We start from the raw sequence: 19,912 nt of genomic DNA, 5'->3' as shown, positions 1-19,912 counted from the left end.
TAAATGATCTTTCTTTCTTTTTTTTTCCCCCACTGGATTATTTATACATGAGCAAATCAAATTATAGGCTGGCTCTGATGTTTTCTTGGCTGCAGAACAGACCTATAAAAAATTAAATTCAGATTTCCCCTTTTAGTTAAATTCCTGATAAATATGAGCTTGACATTTTTTTCTGAAAGGGCAAAACTTAAACATTAAAATATTGTGAGAGTTCTTTCTCCTAGTTTGGAATTTTTTCCTTCTCCCTGGAGCAGGCTCCAGATCCTTCACACTGGAAAGCCCAGATCTCCTTTCACCTCTGCTATCACCCAGCCCATACAGATGTTGGCTTTTTCCATGAGGTTCCATGATCTCAAATCTCCTTCCCTGACACTGCAACCATCTATCTTGGCTGCTGAGTGGCACATTCTACAGCCTATTCTGCTTTGCTCTTTGAATTGCCACCACTGACAGAGCTCTACCACAGCCAGGATGCCTCACCCATCTTCCCCATGGTGGTCTCATCAAAGCAAGATGGGATCTGGGGAGATGCTTCCCAATACCTCGTATTGTCACTTAGCCCATCCCCGACTGACAGGGTTGGGTCACAGCCTCAACCCTGTCTGGATTCCTCCTAGCCATGTTTTCTGACTGGGAAGGCAGTGCTGGGGAGATATTTCTGTGAGTATCCAGTGAGGGTTGGCTGACCAGGTGCAGTGAACTGGAATTTTCTGGTCTTCAAAGGCAATACATCACCAGTTGTATTTTCATCAACATGCGAAAAAACTAGTAGTAAAAGCTGGGTGAATATTTTCATAAGGCTTTTTTTCCCCATCATTTCGCATATGCCCACTGGGAAATAGTCATTACTATACTAAAAGGGCTCAAACAGAGCAGTATGAAAGGCTTACAGGACAAATGTCTTTGGTGCTGTTAGACTCAGTCCATTGTTATGATGGTTTCCACACTACATTTTCTGATCTTGGTTATCTTTGCTTGGAGTTATCTTGCAATTGCAGGGAGAAGAGCTTAGAGCTGCCCTGAGAATTGCTCTGTTTGCCCCAGGTACTTTGCCAGGTGGGAAATGTTGTATCTTGCTCTCAGAGCAGGATATCCTCTGGAAGCTCACCCCAACCTTTTCACAGAGATAGCAGTTTAAATGTTGAATCTTTTTGAATCACTTAAAAAATAACAGCCCTGGAACAAAACAGGGAGTAAAACCCTGATCCAGAAAACAATTAGTTCCCCATATAACCCCACTGGGCCTATTACAGGAGATGGGTTGATTTCAGAATTGCACTCTATGGAAATCAGAGTTTTATTCAGACTCGAAGGGAAGGAATCAAAAGACATGGAAAAGGTTTGTTGGTTTTGTTCATTTTGTTGTTTTTTTTTTTTGTTTGTTTGTTTGTTTTTTAAGTGCAACTTGTGGTGAGAACAAGGCAGATGATGTTCTTGAGAAACAGGTTACCTGCCAGGGCAGTGATGGCTGTGGACAAGGCTCCTGCATCTGCTAGGGTGATAAGTGTCAAAGTGGGAGAAATGGGGGTATGATTGGGCAAGGGGGAGGCAGTGAAATCCTGTCACCTTAGGGCAACATTTCCCCAAGCGAGGAAATTGTTTTGAGAAGAAAATGAAATCAGGTGACAGACGGTGCATTGAAATGTAAATCTCTTGTCACTCTCAGAATCCCAGGAATGAAATAAGAATTGTGCATCACCAGAGTCAAAAAAAAAGAAAGTTGAAAGCAAAATAAGAACTAGGTCAGGCAGGAATAGGTCAAAGGCCATTAAAACAAGACCTGGCAGCAGCAAGAATATGTATGAATGAATGGAGATGAAAGTGAGATGAGTGGGATTCATTAGAAATGCTTCTTTGCATACAATTATTTGTTTAGAATTCTGGATGTGTGCATTTAAGCTTATTTCAGTTGCCATAACAACCTGATACAAGCACCACGTCATCTTTTATCACATTATTTTGGCTATGATTACACTATTTTACAACTCCCGTTGCTAGGAGAGCATAGCACCTTTTTGCATGCCTCAAACAATTCGTACTTTGCAGAGCTTCTTGTTTCTGGCCTCCAAGGTAGCTTATGTAATCATGAGCAAAGCAAGGAGCCTAATTGCAAATGTGGGATTGAGCTGTACTGGGAAAACACAATGTGAGGAGGACTGGCAGGCTCTGAGTGTGCTGCAATGCTGGGGGCCAGGATGCAAGGGTGTGGGGGACCTGAGGTTCATACGGTGCTCTTGTTTTGATGACCCTGTGGTATTTCTGTGTTAGAGTACCACATTTTCTCAGATTCCTTTGGTGGAGATGCTAGTAAATGTGGAGTTATAACTGAAGTCTTTGCTAACATAACAGCATAAGGCAGTTCCCAGTCTTTGCACTGTGCTTTTGTTCACAGAGTAATCTAACACACATAGAGCAAAGACTGAAGATAAGCCATGCAGTGTTTGCTTTACATCCGGAGGGCACTGCAGAAAAGAAGTGGGTGCAATGTAGGATATAATGAAGAGCATTTCTCTGCTGCAGAAGGCAGTTCTGAGTGCAAGATGGAGAGACAGTGCCATAAGGGAACAGCTTGTCCCTTCGGTGCAATGTGACTGCTGCTGGGGTTTTTTTTCTGCTTAAGCTGTATATTGCTTCTGATGCATCACCTTGGAAATTTTAGATTATACCTCCCTTATACAAACACCATGGAAAACGGACCAGCCGTACTCCCCTACCTTGTGTATCTCTGGAGGTTTTAGTGCTCTTCAGCTCCTGGAAGAAAAGACATGACAGGCCCTTATGCGCTAGAGGAACTGTGGTTACAGTGGGCAGCATGAAGGTCTAAAAAGAATAGAGAAGAAAGAGGAGCACTGAAATATTTTTAAAGTGTGTTTAAAAGCCAGGAGCAGGTTTTTTCCCCTGTTTCCTTATGGATGTATTTATGATTACAGTGGCTCTGTGGGATGATTTTGTATTCTTCATGCACACTCAATAGTGTGATGGAAGAGAATTCAGGCTTCTTTTTCCCCCTGCAATCTACTTATGTCACCTTAAATTAAAATCACAATTTAAAAAATTAAATAATAATATTAAAAAAAAAAAAAAACCAAAAACATGTTGTCCAAAAAGCAAAAGAAGAAAATCATGGGGCAACCTAAATATCAGCCTCATCCCATTTTCCTCTAGCCTTTCTCCGAGAATTACAGCAATCAGGCAGCAAGCACAGCAAGGCTGAGCAGCAGGTTGGAATAGCACTGTGCAAGTCTGAAAGGAACCTCCAGTGGTGGCACAGTCACTGCTTCTCAAGACAGTCGTGTTCTCTCAGAGGTGCAGAGGAACAGCAGCTGCTGTCAGGGACCCACAGGAAGAAGGATTCCATTTCTTTGAGCACGCTCTGCTGGAAAAGACTCTGGAAAAGACATGCTCTGTCTCTGTGGCACAGGCCCATCCACCCTCCGCTGCTAAATGTCAGGCGTTGGCATCTGCAAAGCACCTTGCTGCTTTGAAATGACAGCCCAGTGCTCCAAAGCGTCACCAGCAACCCAGTCCCCAATTAACGGCGCGGGTTTGTAGGTTTCTGACACTGTTCTCAAAGCTTCTGTGGGCTGCTGCAGCCTACGAGCCAAGAATTGTTGCTACTTTCTAAGGCTCAGTGGAGAGGAAGGAAAAAAGCTGGGAAGGAAAAAGCTCCGGTTTCATTATTCCGTGCTAGCAGGATAACGGAATACATTTACTTTAATACTAAAATCATTTGAGAAAAAAATCCTGCTGTCTGATCAAGTTCCCCCATTAGTTATTTTTGCATGTGCATGCACAAATCCAGCAGCTAAGCCTATAGCACTCCTGTATTTTGGAAACCAGAAAATGCTGCAGGGTGTTTCTAAAGAATAGCAATTTGGAGGTTGTGGGTGGTTTGTGGGTGTAATAAAAAAGGCTGCATACCGAGGCATCTGAATTAGGCTTCTCTTTAGGCTGCTTACAGCCTCTCTCAAAATCATTAAGAACCTGATTCTGCCATCCTAATCTTCACCTACCAGCATTTGCTCACGTGGCCAAATTTATTTGAGTGCTACCTGTTGTATCTGATGCAGAAGCTGGGCATCTGCATGACTGGTCCTGTGTGGAAGAACACTGAGCTTTGTCCTATGGACCACCAGCCCCGTGTTCTTAGCAGCTGGTAAAAGCCACAGTGCACAGTCAATACTCCCTCCACATTGCTCTATCCTGGGGCTACCAAGGCCATTGTGCTCACAGCATGGGCAGAGGATGCTTCCCATGCTGTGCTGCCTGACACTATTCTCTTCTGTGGAGCTTAGCCACAGCAAACACTGTCTCAGGACACCCTTATCTTCCTGGTTGTGCTCTTTTACTTGCTTTATTTTTGGCTGGTTTCTTTATTGTGCTGTTTTGCAAGATTTCTTCTTCCATCTGAGGTTCATCCTTCTTGCTTGACTCGCAAGGGATGCTGCTTAATCTGGTTTATTTGCCACTACTGGGGAAAAAGCAGTCCCTGTGCTCCCTCGAGCTGAAGTTTCTTAACTGCAGTAGTAACATGCTTTGTAACCTCTGCTCTTCCATTAGGCATCAGCGCCATAGCTGTGCAGGACGTAGCTCAGCCCCATCTACTATTTCAAGAGCATGCCTAGCAAGTTCCTGCAGTGTTTTATGGCTGTTATTTTGCTAATGGAAAGTTAATCATTAGCTTGAAACTGTGCAAAAATGTCAAGGGAAAGGATCACACGATCATAGGAAGAACTCTAATATGATTCTAGGACATCGCTCTCCTCTACTTCTGTGGATTTCTGTTCCAAATAACCTCAGGCTGAAATGTGTCTGAGCATTTAAACACCTAGCAAACATTAACTGCAATGGGACAGACCAGAACAAGCAGGTTGGGGATGCCTATGTTCCACAGCCCACGAAGTCTGAGCACCAAGGCCTGTGGAAATGACTGCTTGTAGATTCTGCCCTATGTTTCCTTGATTCTGTAAAGGACCAGCACCAGAATGGAGTAATGCAGCAAAACCACTCAGAACATCCAAGGACCTTAACATGTTCAATTCATTAAGCCTTTTGACGCCTTTCCAAGGTAATTACGGCATTGTTATCCTTTCCTGGTTTTAGAAATGGAAAAGGTAAGTATTGTCAGAGAGCCAACTGACTCACAATGTTTCAGTATTTTGGAGGTTCTTTCACCCTACTGAGCAGATCTGACCATTGGTACAGAGGATGCCAGCTGCAGCCTGTAGCTAGTGAAGATAAATGTGCTGAGCTGCAGCTATTAAAATTTTGTTAAATCCATTCATAAATCCTAATTCATGAATCCATATTTCTTTCTGAAATCCAGTTTTCCTGCTCAAAAGCAACATCATGTTGACTGCCCATTGGAAGCAAGTAAACGCAGTAACCTGAGCAGTGACCAGCAGATGAAGGAGCTGAGCAGGTAGGATTGTTCAACAGTGCCCTATTTCTTATCTCCTGGTCCTTGCTTAGCACTCATTACTGTACTTGCCAGGGCAGAGTGTGGGCTGCATAGACTTCATGAGTATATAATCATCTTAGTGACTTATTTGGTCAAAGGAAATATGAAAACAAACGTATAAAGACTTGAAATGTGCATTGCTATTTCAATGGATTTTCAGCAGCATCTGGCTACCTGTGCGCACCTCCAACTGCCGAGTGGTCTTTGGAGAACCAATAGGACAAGGCTTGGGGGTCATACCTTGATGTGTTTGTCCTGCAACAAAAGCAAAGTCTCTTTACACCTTCTTTTATTTTTCCAAGCATTCCAAGGAATTGTATATGGCTGGTTAAAAATGTATATGGCAGCGAGAGAGAGGAATGAAATTCTGGTGTTTATGCAAAGCTAGGAATGACAGCGTGTGGAAGAGCCACATGCCTGCTGGTAATTTATCTGTGAGGTTAGGGTTTTTTGGCGTTTTTAGAGAATATAATCTGGCCACCCATAGAGAACAAACACAAATCCTGGTGGGTGTGATCGCCTGCCTCACAGCCATGCAACTGCATTCTTTAAGGAGCAGCATCCCATAGGAATATAGCCCATAAAGTAGAACAGCCTGGCCTTTTTCCTTCCTCAGACTTGCTCCACTTGGAAAAAAAAATACTGAGAAAAGAAGCTGAGTTAGAGTGACGATATTCTGCACTGCTGTTCAGCACCAGGAGCAGTGGGTCTTCTGCAGAGAGGACAGAGTACATCCTGCACCATGAGTGGTGATGCTCAAACTTGCTGCCACCTTGTGTCACTGCTCTGCCCTGGTTTTGCAGCCATGCCCCTGCTTGTGGCACCTCAATGTTTCTATCCGTGACGACATGCAGCACAGCAGCTCTGGTATGTTTGTGTTTCAACTTGCTCACCTCACTGCTTCAGTATAAATTACACTGATTTCTAGCAAACCCAAATGCTTACCAAGTTAATGAGGCAAGAGAACAGCACTATAAGTAAATGCCAGAGAGCAACCTGCGCTTCCTCTATTTATGGTTGTGTTTTATTGCATTATGAAAACTCCCACTGAGGTACAAACTTCTCCATGCTGTACAATTTTAAGACCCTAATAAAAATAAGATTGAATACAACGGCCAAGAGCTAGACATTTAAACAAACTGAAACCAGGCACATACCCACAAAAGAGCAATTATCTCCTCCGCACCACTGTGCTCCTGTCTCCCTAGTGAGTCATGCGAGGTGGTATGAGAGCAATTGTCTTATTCTCCTGTTGGATTTCATGGCAGTCTCCTCACATAGGGCTTTGAAGAAATAATTAATGGGACGCTTATTCTTGAGAAGGCTTTATTTGCTGCAGAGTACTGGCACAACTTGTAGCTGGCTGTTCTTCTGGTGTTGGAGTGCCATGGGTCATAGCAGGACTCAATGGTGAGCATGGAGTTGTGCTTGGAGCCCAAGCTTCTCCATGTGGCACAGCTGCCTTCACGTTAGGGCTCTGAGGAGATCCTGAGCTGAGTGGATGCTCCTGGTATACTCTGATGTCTGTGGGACTGTGAGGTCCAAACAGGAAGCACACTGGGCCCAAGGTAGCTCTTCATACTTTGTTTCAGTGTTGGCAAAAATAATATTGGATCAAGTAGGACTTGAGCTTTGATCAACCAAGTTTGGCAAACCATAGCTTCTTTTAAGTTGTGTCCTCTTTGCCTGGTTTTTTTTGGAGGTTTTAGTCATTTATTTATAGAAGGATGTCAATTTACTATGCAAGTCGTGCACCTACATCTGAATTTAATAGTTCTGATCTCATAGTTGCATCCCAAAGGAAGCACTGAATGTACTACAGAGAAACACAAGATCTCAGTTGCACTTCGAGGTCTGCCACATATTCTGACAAAAATACCCCTCAGAACCCAAATTATCACTTTTGAATCATGGCTTTATGTCTTTCTGCTTAATGACACCGGGCTGTTTTTGGCACATGCAACAAGCCGAAGAAGAGGAGACAGGGCTTTATTAAGAGACTTAGTGGTCTCTTTGTACTTTACAGATATCTGAGCTGCTCAAGAAGTCTGCTGCTAGAAGTTTTCTATGGGCTTTCTGCTCTGTTCCAACCTGCTTTCTTGTCTCAGGCAGGAGGAGGTGTTGCAAATATGGGTGGTAGTTGCCCTTTCAGGCATCCTAGGATTGGGATTGTCAGTGGAGATGTTCAGATCTCCTTGCTGGTCTATGCCCAGGTGTCCTTGAGTGGAAAACTGCTAATTGCTCAAAGCAGGAAATGTTGATGTTTGTTTCTGCTATTGTTGGCTATTTCAAGCTGACTGTCAGACTTCAACCTCCAAGGCTATTTTCCGGGTCCGTGCGTATTGGTAAAGCTTGCAAAAACCTTTGTTATGGTTAAAAATATGTATATCCATGTTGGACAGAAAATGAGTTAATGGCCATTTAAGTGTGCTGGATTTGCTCTGGGAAGACGTGGCTGGCCAGTCAGAAGGTAGCTGAGCCTTCAGGGGAGAAGCTGCAATTCCAGTACTGATTTTGGGTTTGAGGTCCTACAGCATACATCTCTTCTATTTTGGTTACTTTTTAAGAAAGTGCTATTTGTTTTCATTGTTCAGAGAAGTGATGCTCCCAGTAACAAGCTTTGGGGGCTTCTGTGCTGGCAGGAGGCTGTGACCTCCAGTGTAGGCATCAGTTTTGCTTTGTTGGGGAAAGGACTGATGTAGGGCATGCTGCTTTGCAGTCCCATCCTGCATCTGCAAAGTAATGTGCTGGTGCACTGTGTGATTGTCTCTGCTCTGCTGTGACCCCAGTGCCACAATGAACAACGCACACCTGCCCATTTTGTCCTGATGGTCTCTTAATCCAGGGTGGGAGCAACACACAGAAATTACAGGAGTAGCAGTGGCTCCACTCCCGATACTTCAAGGTACTCTAAATTAGTGCTGATAAAGCTGGCAGCCTCTGCTAATCCTCAGCTAAATGCATGAAAACTGGTTAATAAAAGAAAGCTTTGAGCTCCAGCAGCTCCTGCATTCAGGTCACCATCCCTGTTTTAAGTAACCAGCTTTTATGCTCATACAGGAGGTTTCTGCTCCTGGTGTGGGGAGGCAAAAGGGACAAGCAGGGCTGTGGTCACTGTCATAGGATGGCTTCTTCCAAGCTTTTTTCCCAGCCAAAAAATATTTGCTCTTACCTATGCTTTTAACTAAATCCTCCACTTATGTCCTATTAAATGCTTCCTGATGTTTTGTACTAATGTTCTCATTATTTAGTAGTGACAAAAGAATATATTTTGTTTCCAGGAGAGTGAAAGCCTTATTTTCTAACCGTGTTCATCTCACTTGGGAGTTTATTCTAAATGCAGTGCTATTAAGGCTGCATAAATTTACGTCAAGAGTGGTTTATGACATGCTTAAAGCGTATACCTAACTTGTTTATACTCGTGAATTGGGCAGGAGGTAAAAAGCATGTTATTTCTGAACACTGTACTCCATTCAACTGAGGTGAATGAAGTATTTCAGTACAAGAGGCAGAGATCTCTGCCCAAAGGCACCAGCATGCTGGGTGTGAGGGGCAAGTCTGCCATTGCTAGGCACCCACAGAGCAGCCAGGCAGGGGCAGACAGCTCCACAGGTCTGCTGTGCCCTATGTCCACTGCATGTCTTATGGGAACAGCTCTGATGGTCAAGCTTGCTGTGATTAAGCTGTGAGCAATTCTGACATCCCACCAACCACAGCTCTGGGATTTGTCTTTATCCTTTTAAGAGTGCTGTTATTACTATCAGTACTCTTTGCCAGGACGGAGTTGGTCAGAGGATTGCAGGCTGCTTTTCCCATTCAAAACAACTCACATTCCTGTCCATTAACAGCGTTGATGACATCTCTGCTTAAAGCCCGAGCTTGCCTCCATCAGCTGTTGCATTATTCTTGAGCATGGGAACACACCATCATTTTCTTTAGCCTTCACAAGGAGCTGTGAGCTGCAATTTGGATTCAGAGCAAAACCCTCAGAGGACAAAGCTCTGCACTCAGGGCTCATCAGGGCCTTGCTACAGGCTGAAGGTGCATTTTCAAGCAACAAAGGAAGAGAAAGCATTCGTCTCCTGTATGGTTTATAGATGCCACTTAGCATGCCAGGCTCCAACTTCCAAGCGCATTCTTGCTTCAGTGCAAAGCCTGTGATAGAAAATTGGATTTCAGTGAAGTATGAGGTGTTCAAAACACTCATTGCTTCTGTCACACTTGAAAAACAACTCCCTCTCACCCCCAAGATGTATTAATATCCTTCCCCTGTCACTTCCCCCAAGTTCAACTACAATAGAAATGAAATTCAGAGGAAACTGCAAGCACCAGATCATCTTTGTCAAGAGATGGCAACAAATCTTTTTGGAGCAAGTTATATTTAATCAGCATTTATTTTTTTTTGAAAAATCACAGGTTGTTGTCTTCCTCCCCACCTTCTCTCTCTGAAGTGAAATTAAGTTTGTTGCAAAACTCGCTGAACTTTCTGTGTTAGCTTAGCTTGGTGTCGGCAGGGCAACCTGAGCCAGGATAAGGCTGAGCTGGTCTTCTTGAGTGAAGGCAATGGAGGGACTGCAGGGCACAGAGTCTGTGCTAGGAGGCTGTGCTGCACCGCGCCATGCTTCTTCAGGAGCAAAACCTAAATGAAGATGGAGAGGAGCAGAAAGGCTTGTCTCCAGGAGGACACTGTAGAGGGGCTGTAGGATTTGCTAGACATTTCTTTTTTAAACCTGCAAAATCTGAAAAGCAAATTAATAGGCTCTTTGAGTCATTCTGTAAAACCTGTAGCAAGCTGTGATATTTTATTCACAAGCTAAACTTCTGTGTTCATTGTTCGGGCTACTTTTCCCTCACAGAGAGGAGAAAGCTACAGCCTAGTAAGGATTAATGCCAAGGTTGGACTCCTTTCCTTTCCAGTAGTTCAGTGGAAAATGCTTGAACAGCTTCAATCTCAAAAGATTTAAATGGGCCACGAGTACTACAGCCATTTCATGGTGGGCAGCTCTGTGAGACAGTGCTCTGGATAAAGAAATGTCAGCTGAGTGGGTTGCCCTTGTTTTGTGCTATTTTGGCTCATATCACCTCTGTAGTGTTTGGGCTACTTTATCAGATCAACATTTTGAGTTTCATGTATCATAAACCATCTTGCTTAAATTCTACAATGATAAAAATGTTAGAATAAGAAACAATGATACACAGTGCTGAGTCCCAGTCCTTATGTTTTCTGGAGATACAGGAACTGACTCCCATTGCTTATGTCCTCTTTTTCTCTACATCTCCTGCACTTTCCAGAAATCAGGCTTATCTGAGTGTCACCAAAGCTTTCTGGTTTAGAGCTCTTAAAACCCACGAGATTCCTTTTGACGTTTCTTTCCTTTTTCCACTTCAAAATTCACTGTCTGACATAAGAAACCTCACGTGTTTCAGCAAGGCTTTGTGCAATGGTTTTTGGGCTAGTACTGACAGCAAGCCTGCAATCTTCAAACCTCCCAAGGGGCCTGGCTGCTCTTTCACAGGGAATCTACTGCTCATGCTCTGAAATATCCCAGCCTAGGACTGCCAATTTTTTGGAAATGAAACTATTTTCAGGGAAAGGAAAAAAGAATTTCTGTTTGACTGAAGAGACTAAATTACATCATCAGTTCTCAGGACAAATTTCTCCTCTAGAGCAATGTGCCAAATAACATCTGAGTATGGATGGAGCATATAGGCAGCAGGCTAGGGTCCTGAACCAGCCAAATGAACATATTTTAACCTCCACCTCCCCTCAACATGCATAGCCCAGATGTGCTGCAGTGACAAGATCACAGAAATCTGAGATGAAATAAGATAGGTTCTATACATTTATATAAGTAAAATTCAACTTTATTTAAAATAAATAAATAAATAAAAATAAAAGAACAAGGGTTGGGGAACAGTCAAAACCCCTTGGGAAGTTTAACTTGAAAGTTAAAGGGTACTTTGCTCTAATGCTCACTCTTTTCTGAGCTCCCTTTGTGTCCCACCAGGGATAGAAGGGAGAACAGTTCCCTGTTTAGTTTAATGAGAACACACAGCTCAGGGCTACTGCTTTCCAGGTAAGGTTTTGTCAAAGCCTGTCTGTTGCAGAGAATGAAATGACTGATCATTAGTTTGCACAACATTGGGACTATGAAGCAGGGTGGCCAAAGCATGGTCACACAGTGTGGTCTGTTGCCTCTCTTGTAAGAATAAAATAAAATAAAATAGTTAAGGAGGGGAGAAGCTGGGGAAGAGAATGCCTTGAAGCCTTACATCTACATCATTCCGCTTTCGGCTTCAACCACTCCTCCAAGGAGCTGAGTAGGAAGATAAAACAGCTGGAACCACAGTTTCAGTGGTATTCCTGAAGGTGATTAAGCTCTCATTTGCAGTATTTCTAAAAGTGCTTCACTATATCCTGTGATAATTTCAAAAATATAGCTGTGGTGTCCATTGCAGATGAGGGAAAACATCTTTTTTTCCTGAAAACGTAGCTGAGCTTTAAATCAGCCCAATCATCTCATATTTACATTTTGGGGGAAAGTACGTAATTCAATGACTAGAAGAAAATACTGTCTTGGCATTGCTCTCTTCTGCTAAGAAATGTCACCTGAAAAGCCCCAAAGCCACTCTTGTGCAGGGAAAATGCTGCCATACCGATTTGAGACAGCTTGCAGGGAGAGAAGAGAGAAGTCTTCAAATTACGCTGAGTCTAGTGTTAATAAAAACAAAAAGTAGCCTCGGGTATTCTCAGGGGAAAAAAAAAAAAAAAAAAAAGGAAATATAATTATTGAGAAGGTGGGAGATGGGAGAGATGAGGGCTATGAAATGCATTTATTTCAATCTTGTAAAGTACCACAGCACATCAAAACACTTCATTGAAAATCAGGAGAGAAGGATTTTGACACAAATGTGTCTTCTGAATCATCTAGATGCACGTCTCCTTGCTGACATTATGCAGAGGTGAACTTTGGGAAGTGCTAGCCTCATCAAAATGAAAAACAGATCACTTTTTTCCAGCTCCAGACAAGCTAAGCTCTGAAGGGAAATATGTGGCTAGATGCAGGAATATGAACTTGAGTAAGCCTATAGACAGATCTGCAGAGATCAGCTATTGATTTTTTTTTTCCTGAGATTGTATAGCTCTACAAGGAAAATGTGATATTGTGTTACTGAAAAATAATGAGTTTCTTCATATTTCACAGGCCCTAGCTTTACCACTACTACTGCTAAAATAACTAGAATGCTCATAAGTGAGAATTTAAATGGAACATGAGGTGCTGCAGTCAGTCAGCAAACAGCTTTTCTTGCATGCAGTGCATAGGATGCATCTAGAACAGAGGCAGAATCTCTCCTCTAACCTTGCTTGGGGCTACAGAGACCCAGTAAAGCTGAGTTATTCCAAACAGAGAAATAGTGTGTCTTGTGTCTCCTGGTGGTGTCTGGCAAAACTTTCAGCTCCTTGTTTTTCTCCCCTAGTTTTCCAAATGCGTATCTTCTGCAGAGTTTCTGCCAAACACGACCTACAACCAGTCTGATCAAAACGCCATTGATCGCTGAGTCCTGCAGAGAGGAGTGTGCCAGTGGCATTCAACAAGGTGAGGGAAGGTGCCAAGGAGATGAAAATCAAATCATCAGGAGCTTCAACACTATCGAGAGCTACTCTGGCCTCAGGGGACTGCTACTAGATGAAAGGTACCAAGTCTTAACCTTTCTGTATTATGCTGTGATGTTGCAAGGTTTTGTCTGCATCTGCAACAACACTTTATTTTTGTGTGTGTGTGTCTGTGGAAGCATTATAATAGAAAGAGAAAAAAGAGGAAATATAGGATTATCTTCTGAGCTCAGTCCTCAGACCAACAAAAGGAATAAATCTGAGAACGATTCAAGCAGATTGTCAGTCGGCAAAATAACCTAGTTTGCCATGAAAATGCTGTGTTGCATTCCCTGAATACTTGATTTTGTGGGTTTTGAATCAAATTTGTGCTCCCATGTGGCTCAAATAAAGGTTTTTAAGATTCTCTTTTCTCCCACATTCAGATCCAGAGCAGGCCCATGAATATGTAATGCTTAGATGGACAGCCCCCTAATTCTTGACCCTAATGTTGGAATTTAGAAAACTTCAGGCTCTTTGACCAGACCTGCAGAAAATCCATGTTAGTTGTTGGTACCAAAAAACATCTGTTTCTCCAAATCTGCAGCTAGGAGCAGAGCACAGTGCCCTGCCTCTGCTGGCACTTGTGGGAAAGAAGAAAAACATTTCTATGTTGACATCAGTGCAGCAAGGAGTGGGCCCAGCTTTATTCACACCCACACAATATGTTTAATTAGAAGCTATTTTCCTCTAGGAGCAGACACTTGAATTTTTTGAGATGTTTCTTCAAGAGGGAGGCACTGAGAGGTGGGGGTGTTGCAGATAGGAGGAGGCAAATAACTGTTGGAGGAGAAATTAGAGCCTCAGATCAGGGCAATTTTGTAATGATCCATAATCAAAGGCTGTTTGAACATCCTTCAGATCTTTTTCAGAAGCATTTTCCATCACTTTCAAGATAAATTTGTCATTACCAGGCTAAATCTATTTTCTCACCAGAGGTAACAGGGGCCTGAATTTCTCTTTGCAACCTGCATGATGGGGAGCAGCCATCTTGTGCTGAAACGCGCCTTACACTAGATTGCTTTTTAGCCTGCCATGAACCTTTTCCATCATGTGTCTTCAACCTGTTCCTGGGGAATTGGTGTAGTTATTAGTGTTATAAAGAGTAGGTTTGTGCTCAACTTAGTTAGCAGAGCCTGAGTCCGTAGCCTACTTACAGCTCAGCCATTGGGATTTATGGAGGAAGCATTAACTGTTTGCCTTGTGTGTACAGTTGCATGAAATTACTACAGATCATAGCCCATATGTGACAGCTTAATGGCAGCAGTAACCATGGTTAAAGTCAGGGACTTCATGAGAGCTATCCTAATTCATACCCTAATAACACAGTGGAGGTCTGTGCATATAAGTGTTGTCATGGCTTGTGAAGGCAAGAAACCTGGCATTCCTGAGTGACTGTCCTGGCTCTTGGGGCACACGCAGGATGAGGAGTGCAAGCAATGGTCATGGTCCCGGTTAAAGATGTGAGGAGGGACTTGTTGAGAGTTAATAACACTTTCAAGCCTCCTTATTAAGCTCTTTGAAGCACATAAACACAGGCACACGTGTGAGCACCTTGCTAAGAGGAGCCAGACCGCAGCTGCTTCCAATAGCTAGTGGTCACTGTGGGAGAAGCTGGCTTCCTGGCAGGCAGAATTTGCCTCATGGCAGCAGTGGAGATCTCAGTAGTAATGAAGAGGCAGCTGGACAGTGGCTCCCCAAAGAATTCAAGTGCCCACTGCCTTGCTGATGCTGAGAGCAGCCCTTCCTCCTGTTTCTCAACCCATCCTGATTACTCAATAGCAGAATAAAATTGAGTAAAGCTGTCACTGCCAGTGGTGAAGATTAAGATATGCTGTGCTACTCCTGGTTATTTTCCTTTCAGTTTGGAGATTAACACAGTGCCTAGGCTCAGCAGTGTGATGCCTGAAGTGCAGCCCCTTCTCTCAGTGCCTGACTATTAGCCGAGCAGGTGGGATGAGGGAGGGGTGCAGAACAGGGGTGGCACAGAGATTTACTGTGTGAGCAGCTCTGTCATGGGGGTCAGGATTTCCAAGTGAGCTGCTGCAGGCTATCTGTGGGCCATCATCAAGTGGAAAATTACTGCAGGCGGCTGTGGGGTAGAGGCTGTGTGCTGTTGGTTTAGCCCCCTTGTACCTTAGCATAGGAAGCCATACTCCAGGAGATGCAGTGGGGTCCCAGAGCTGCCTGTTGGGGAGACATGGAGAGCATGGAAACCACAACTCGCAGCTGCTGTTAAGTCCTGCAGATATGTTTCACTTTAAAAGAAGACAGAGTAACAAATTTTGGTTTGCCTTAACAACCACAACTGAAACATTTTGTTTCTGTCAGCCTTAATATGTTGAAAAAAATGCAGATTTTTTGTGTTAAAAATTGTATGTTGTAGTCATTTTAGTAAAGCATACTGCTATTTTTAAGTTATTTTTTAAATAATTCAGATTTTTGCTCAGGTGTGATGATAAGCATGGATGATTACTTCAAGAATGGAAAAATAGCAATTTGCAGAATGTAGCATCGGGGGCAAGTTACAGATGCGTGTTTGTTGTTTTGTATTTGTGGTGGTCTTTTTGCTGTTGTTGTTTGTTTTATTTTGTGGGTTTTTTTTTAGGGAATGCTATTTTACTATCATAGATACAGCACTCTTATAGCGTACTTCTTTTCCCAGTACCTCTAAAGCTAACATGTCCAACACAAAAAATACATGTATATTTTAATCTTTTCTAGTTTTAACTGGACACTTACTTGCTATATCTGAACATACTAAAAAGCACGATATCTGAGGTAGTTTGTTACTATCAGCAGAGGGAAGCCTGAGTAATGCACATAATGTTTTTAAATATTCAAACAAATAAATGTCAATCTGTGGGATACATACTAAGTGCATTAATTTGCTAGAGACTTATCTAGTTCCTCACAAACAACAGGAATTCTGTAGTCTGGAGAATGTACACTTATCTTGTAAGGCAAGTTACTATGTCTTACATTGACCAACTCCCTTCCAGGGAGGTAACTTTAAAAGAAGGAGAGATTATTTATTACTATCTTCTTGCTGAAAACAGCGATTAGGGAACAAGCTAGTGCTGCATTTCTGGTCTTCTTGAGTTTTTTATCCTCACCTGGTTGGGATCTGTTCTCTCCTTGATTAGTTGTTAGACTTTATTTTTCTGTGATGTTTTTGTCTAACTGCTACTTGAGATGGTACTGTGAGTCCATTGCAGGATTTCTGGTGTAAGAGGAAACTGAGTGTGATTATAGCCCTAGTACACCATCACATGATATGCAGGTTTTGTAATCAGGAGCCTATTTATTTATGACAGATTTTTCAAGATCCAGTTAAAAATGTCCAGATTTCAAAGATGCTTAAAAAGCAGAGTTAAGGCAGACTGCCAGAATTATACTTTGGACAGTATTAATTTCATAGTGATATATTTTGGCTTGTGCCTCATAGAAAATGATTGAAGCATCAGAGAGCTTGGACAAGTCCAAGACTGCATTCTCAACAGGGATGTGTGTCCACTTCCAAGATACCCCATAGCCAAGACCAACAGGGCCTCTTTATTTTGGGGAACCATATTATAGAGGCTGGAATAGCTCACGTGCTGCAGGAGTGAGTTATGTGTTCCCATTGTGGCAGCCTGTGATTAGGAGGAGCCAGATTTCCTCCTCACGCAACTGAGAGCAGAAAAGCCCTGCTCCTCACACAGTGATCAGGTTACTGGCTGTGGAGCACAACCGTGACTCAGTAACCACTCCTGCTGATGCTGCATACCCAGCAGTAACCAAAAATGAAACCCCAGCCAGAAATCGATGCATGAATCAATGTAGTTAATTTTCTTCTACTCTTTTTCTTATTATTATTATTATTATGCAATGAAAACATATAATTGGATGCCAGGGCCAGCTGTTTGAATCAAAGGCTATACTTTCTTCCTCTCAATAAAGATGACAGTGACTCCTCCTATTTTAGAGGAGTATTATTTCAGTATTTTAGAATACTGAGCAGCTTACTGAGAAGACCTGAATACTTGATGCCATAGCAGAGAATTTATTCTACTGGAAAACTTACCGTTCCTATGACCTGGAAGCATAGCATTAAAAATCACTAAACCAGCTCTGTTTACTCAACTCTATGTCAAGTTTTCCCCTCTCAGGCTGATGACCAAATTCACTCAGAGGAGATAATAGGTCTGTCTAGGGAGCCTTCTCCGAGGAGCAGAGCTCCATGGGTATCTCTGCCTACCCAGAAAAAAATGATGTTCTCTGAAGATATTGTAATCAATAAGAATTTCCTAATTTCAGAGGAACGTGCTTGATTTTGTTTCTTATACTTACCACAAAAACCTTGATTTAAATTTTTACTGAGAGTCTGGGCAAGGGATAAGGTCCTGAATACTTCTACACTGACTCAGTGTTCAGTTAAGGCCAACCTGTCAGTTGGATAGGTCGTTATCAACTGAATCTTGAACAGATTTATGATCTTGGCTACTCCCATGCTTTGAGAACTGGAAAATGCAGAACGTGAAGAATTTATTGTAAAAGATGGCCTGCTGAGCTACTGAACTTTAAGGAAGATGGTAATGAGATAAAGGATCTTTTATCATCATCTTCTTCAGAGAGTTATGAAAGGGGGTATAAAGCAGAAGACAAAGTTGCAAGTAGGAGTTTAAAATTAGGGATGAAAATGCAGTTATCCACAAACGGATTATAAAATACTGAGATGATAACATAAGTGTAGGATGGACAGATTCTTGAATTAAAAAAAAATAAACAAAAAACATTTTTAGGCTGATGAGTTGCTTCAAAGTAAATGTTCATTAAAAAAAAGTACTGGAAAGAACAAGGTTGGAGTATGAAAGGAGGATTGCAGTAAAGTTCAAAGAAAAGGGCCGTTTAGGCGGCATTTATGTTTGTATATCAGATGAGGTATAGAAGATTCATGAAGAAACAAGCAAAGCAAACAAACAAACAAAAGCCCCTAAATTTAATAAACCCCACCAAACCACATAGACTTAGTACTTTGAAATTTAGAGCACTTTTAGAGAACAGGCTTAACAGTTCGCCAAATTCAGACTGCCGTAGCTGTTCATCCAGAATAGTGCTTGGCTCACAGCTCTGCCACACATGGATGTGAAGTTGCTAGCTGTGTTTTAGGAACAGAGTTTGGGAGAAATGGAAACCTCTATTATCACAGCACAGGTCTGTAAGTCTATAGTCAAAGTCTAAGTGAAAAAATGTTTTAGTTGCATTTCCTCTTTCTGCTCCATTCTCAGCAGGAGATGTATCCATAAGCAGTGGTTTAGCAGCTAGTGAATAGAGATCAGTGAATACAGGCAATGAGTTTATATATGCTTAAAACTGTAAGCTGGAGAATGGAAATATAAACTAAATCTGGATAAGTTTTTAAAAATATATTGTAGAATGTTTAATCGTTTTGAATTATGAATTTTATCTGCTGTCAGTTGTTTAAACTGAATATGTTTAAGGAGGCAGAAGTAGAGACTGGAACAGGAGAGGAATAGATTAAAGAATATTCAGATAAGATGGTTGTATTGCAGTCAGCAGGACCTGATGGAGTTCACCCCAGAGTACTTAAGGCACTGTCTGAAGCAATCTCTGAGCCATTAGTGATTATCTTTAAGAACTCATGTAGGAGAGAGAAGGTCCCTGAAGACAAGAGAAGGGCAAATACAGTGTATTAAGTTTTAAAGAGGGGAGAAGGAGGACCCAGGGAATTACAGGCCTGTCAGTCTAACTTACATCCTTAAAAGATTCAGGAAGAAATCACTGAACAATCAATTCGTAAGTAGCCAGCTGATATAGTGAAGGGAGAAAAAAAAAAAGAAAAACAAAGAAAGAAAACATAGGCTTGTCAAGAACGATTGATGTCAAATCAATCTCATTTCTTTCTTTGTCACAGTAGCTTGTCTAGTGAATAAAGAGGAAGCAGCAAATGCAACAGTGCTTGATTTTAGTAACACTTTATGACATATATGACAGGCTTAGGAGTATGGTATAGATATAATTACAATAGGGTAGGTGCATAGCCAGTTGAAAAATAGCTCTGTAGCAACAGCTAGTGCTGGATCACTGTCAGGAAGGATATTTCAAGTATGTAATTCAGCAGTTTGTCTTATACTCCTTTTATTAAATATATATATTTTTAAAGCTGAAGAACAAGCAAACAAGTCCACAATTACAAGATGCTGCAAGACTCAGGAGGCCACAATCTGAATATGAAATTATCCTTACAGTTCAGGGAAATTATTCCTGAATACTTGAAAGAAATTTCATCAGGAACAGACTAAAATGCTGTGCCTGGGAAGGTGAGAAGCAGAGACAATATGCGATGGTGGGAAAATAAGTGGGCAGCAGCATGTAAAAGACTTGATGATTGCAGGGAACCGTGAATTAAATGTCCTGGGTTATATGAAGAGGACTGCTGTTCTTGAGAAACAATTATTTTCATGTCTTTGCTTCACTTGTGGTACTGCATCCAGCTTTTGGTGTCATGTTTTGCTGCAGATGAAGAGGAAACAGAAAATACAAGAAGAGCAGTCAGAGCATAGAGCACTGGGAAGCATGAAACATGAGGAGATGCTGAATTTTAAACTGGGTTTGTTTATTTCAGGAAGGAGAAGGCTGAAAGAGAAACTTAACAGCAGACTTCCAGTGTATGTCTGTGTACAAGTGCATATATATATATATGTATACATGTGTGTATATGTATATACATATATATATAAAATGAAAATAAGTGATAGCTATAAACAAGGCAGTGGCACATTGTTCTCTTTGAT

General features: G+C 42.0%; 1 long non-coding RNA gene across 3 annotated transcripts in view; it reads left to right on the top strand.

The window, feature by feature from the left end:
• Positions 1–5,169: 5,169 nt before the first annotated feature.
• Positions 5,170–19,912, top strand: part of LOC146544481 (uncharacterized) — a 30,878-nt gene continuing 16,135 nt past the window's right edge. For 2 of the 3 annotated variants that reach the window (XR_014883077.1, XR_014883076.1), the window contains exons 1-2: positions 5,170–5,422; positions 12,941–13,156. This is a non-coding gene — a long non-coding RNA (uncharacterized LOC146544481). The remainder of the gene's footprint in view (positions 5,423–12,940; positions 13,157–19,912) is intronic. The other variant, XR_014883078.1, reaches the window with a different exon arrangement.

Source organism: Meleagris gallopavo, chromosome 4, assembly GCF_905368555.1.
Source record: "Meleagris gallopavo chromosome 4, MGAL_WU_HG_1.1, whole genome shotgun sequence".
Classification (NCBI taxonomy): Eukaryota; Metazoa; Chordata; class Aves; order Galliformes; family Phasianidae; genus Meleagris; species Meleagris gallopavo.
The sequence above is the reverse complement of the archived record's forward strand: the minus strand, read 5'-3'. Positions and strand labels throughout refer to the sequence as shown.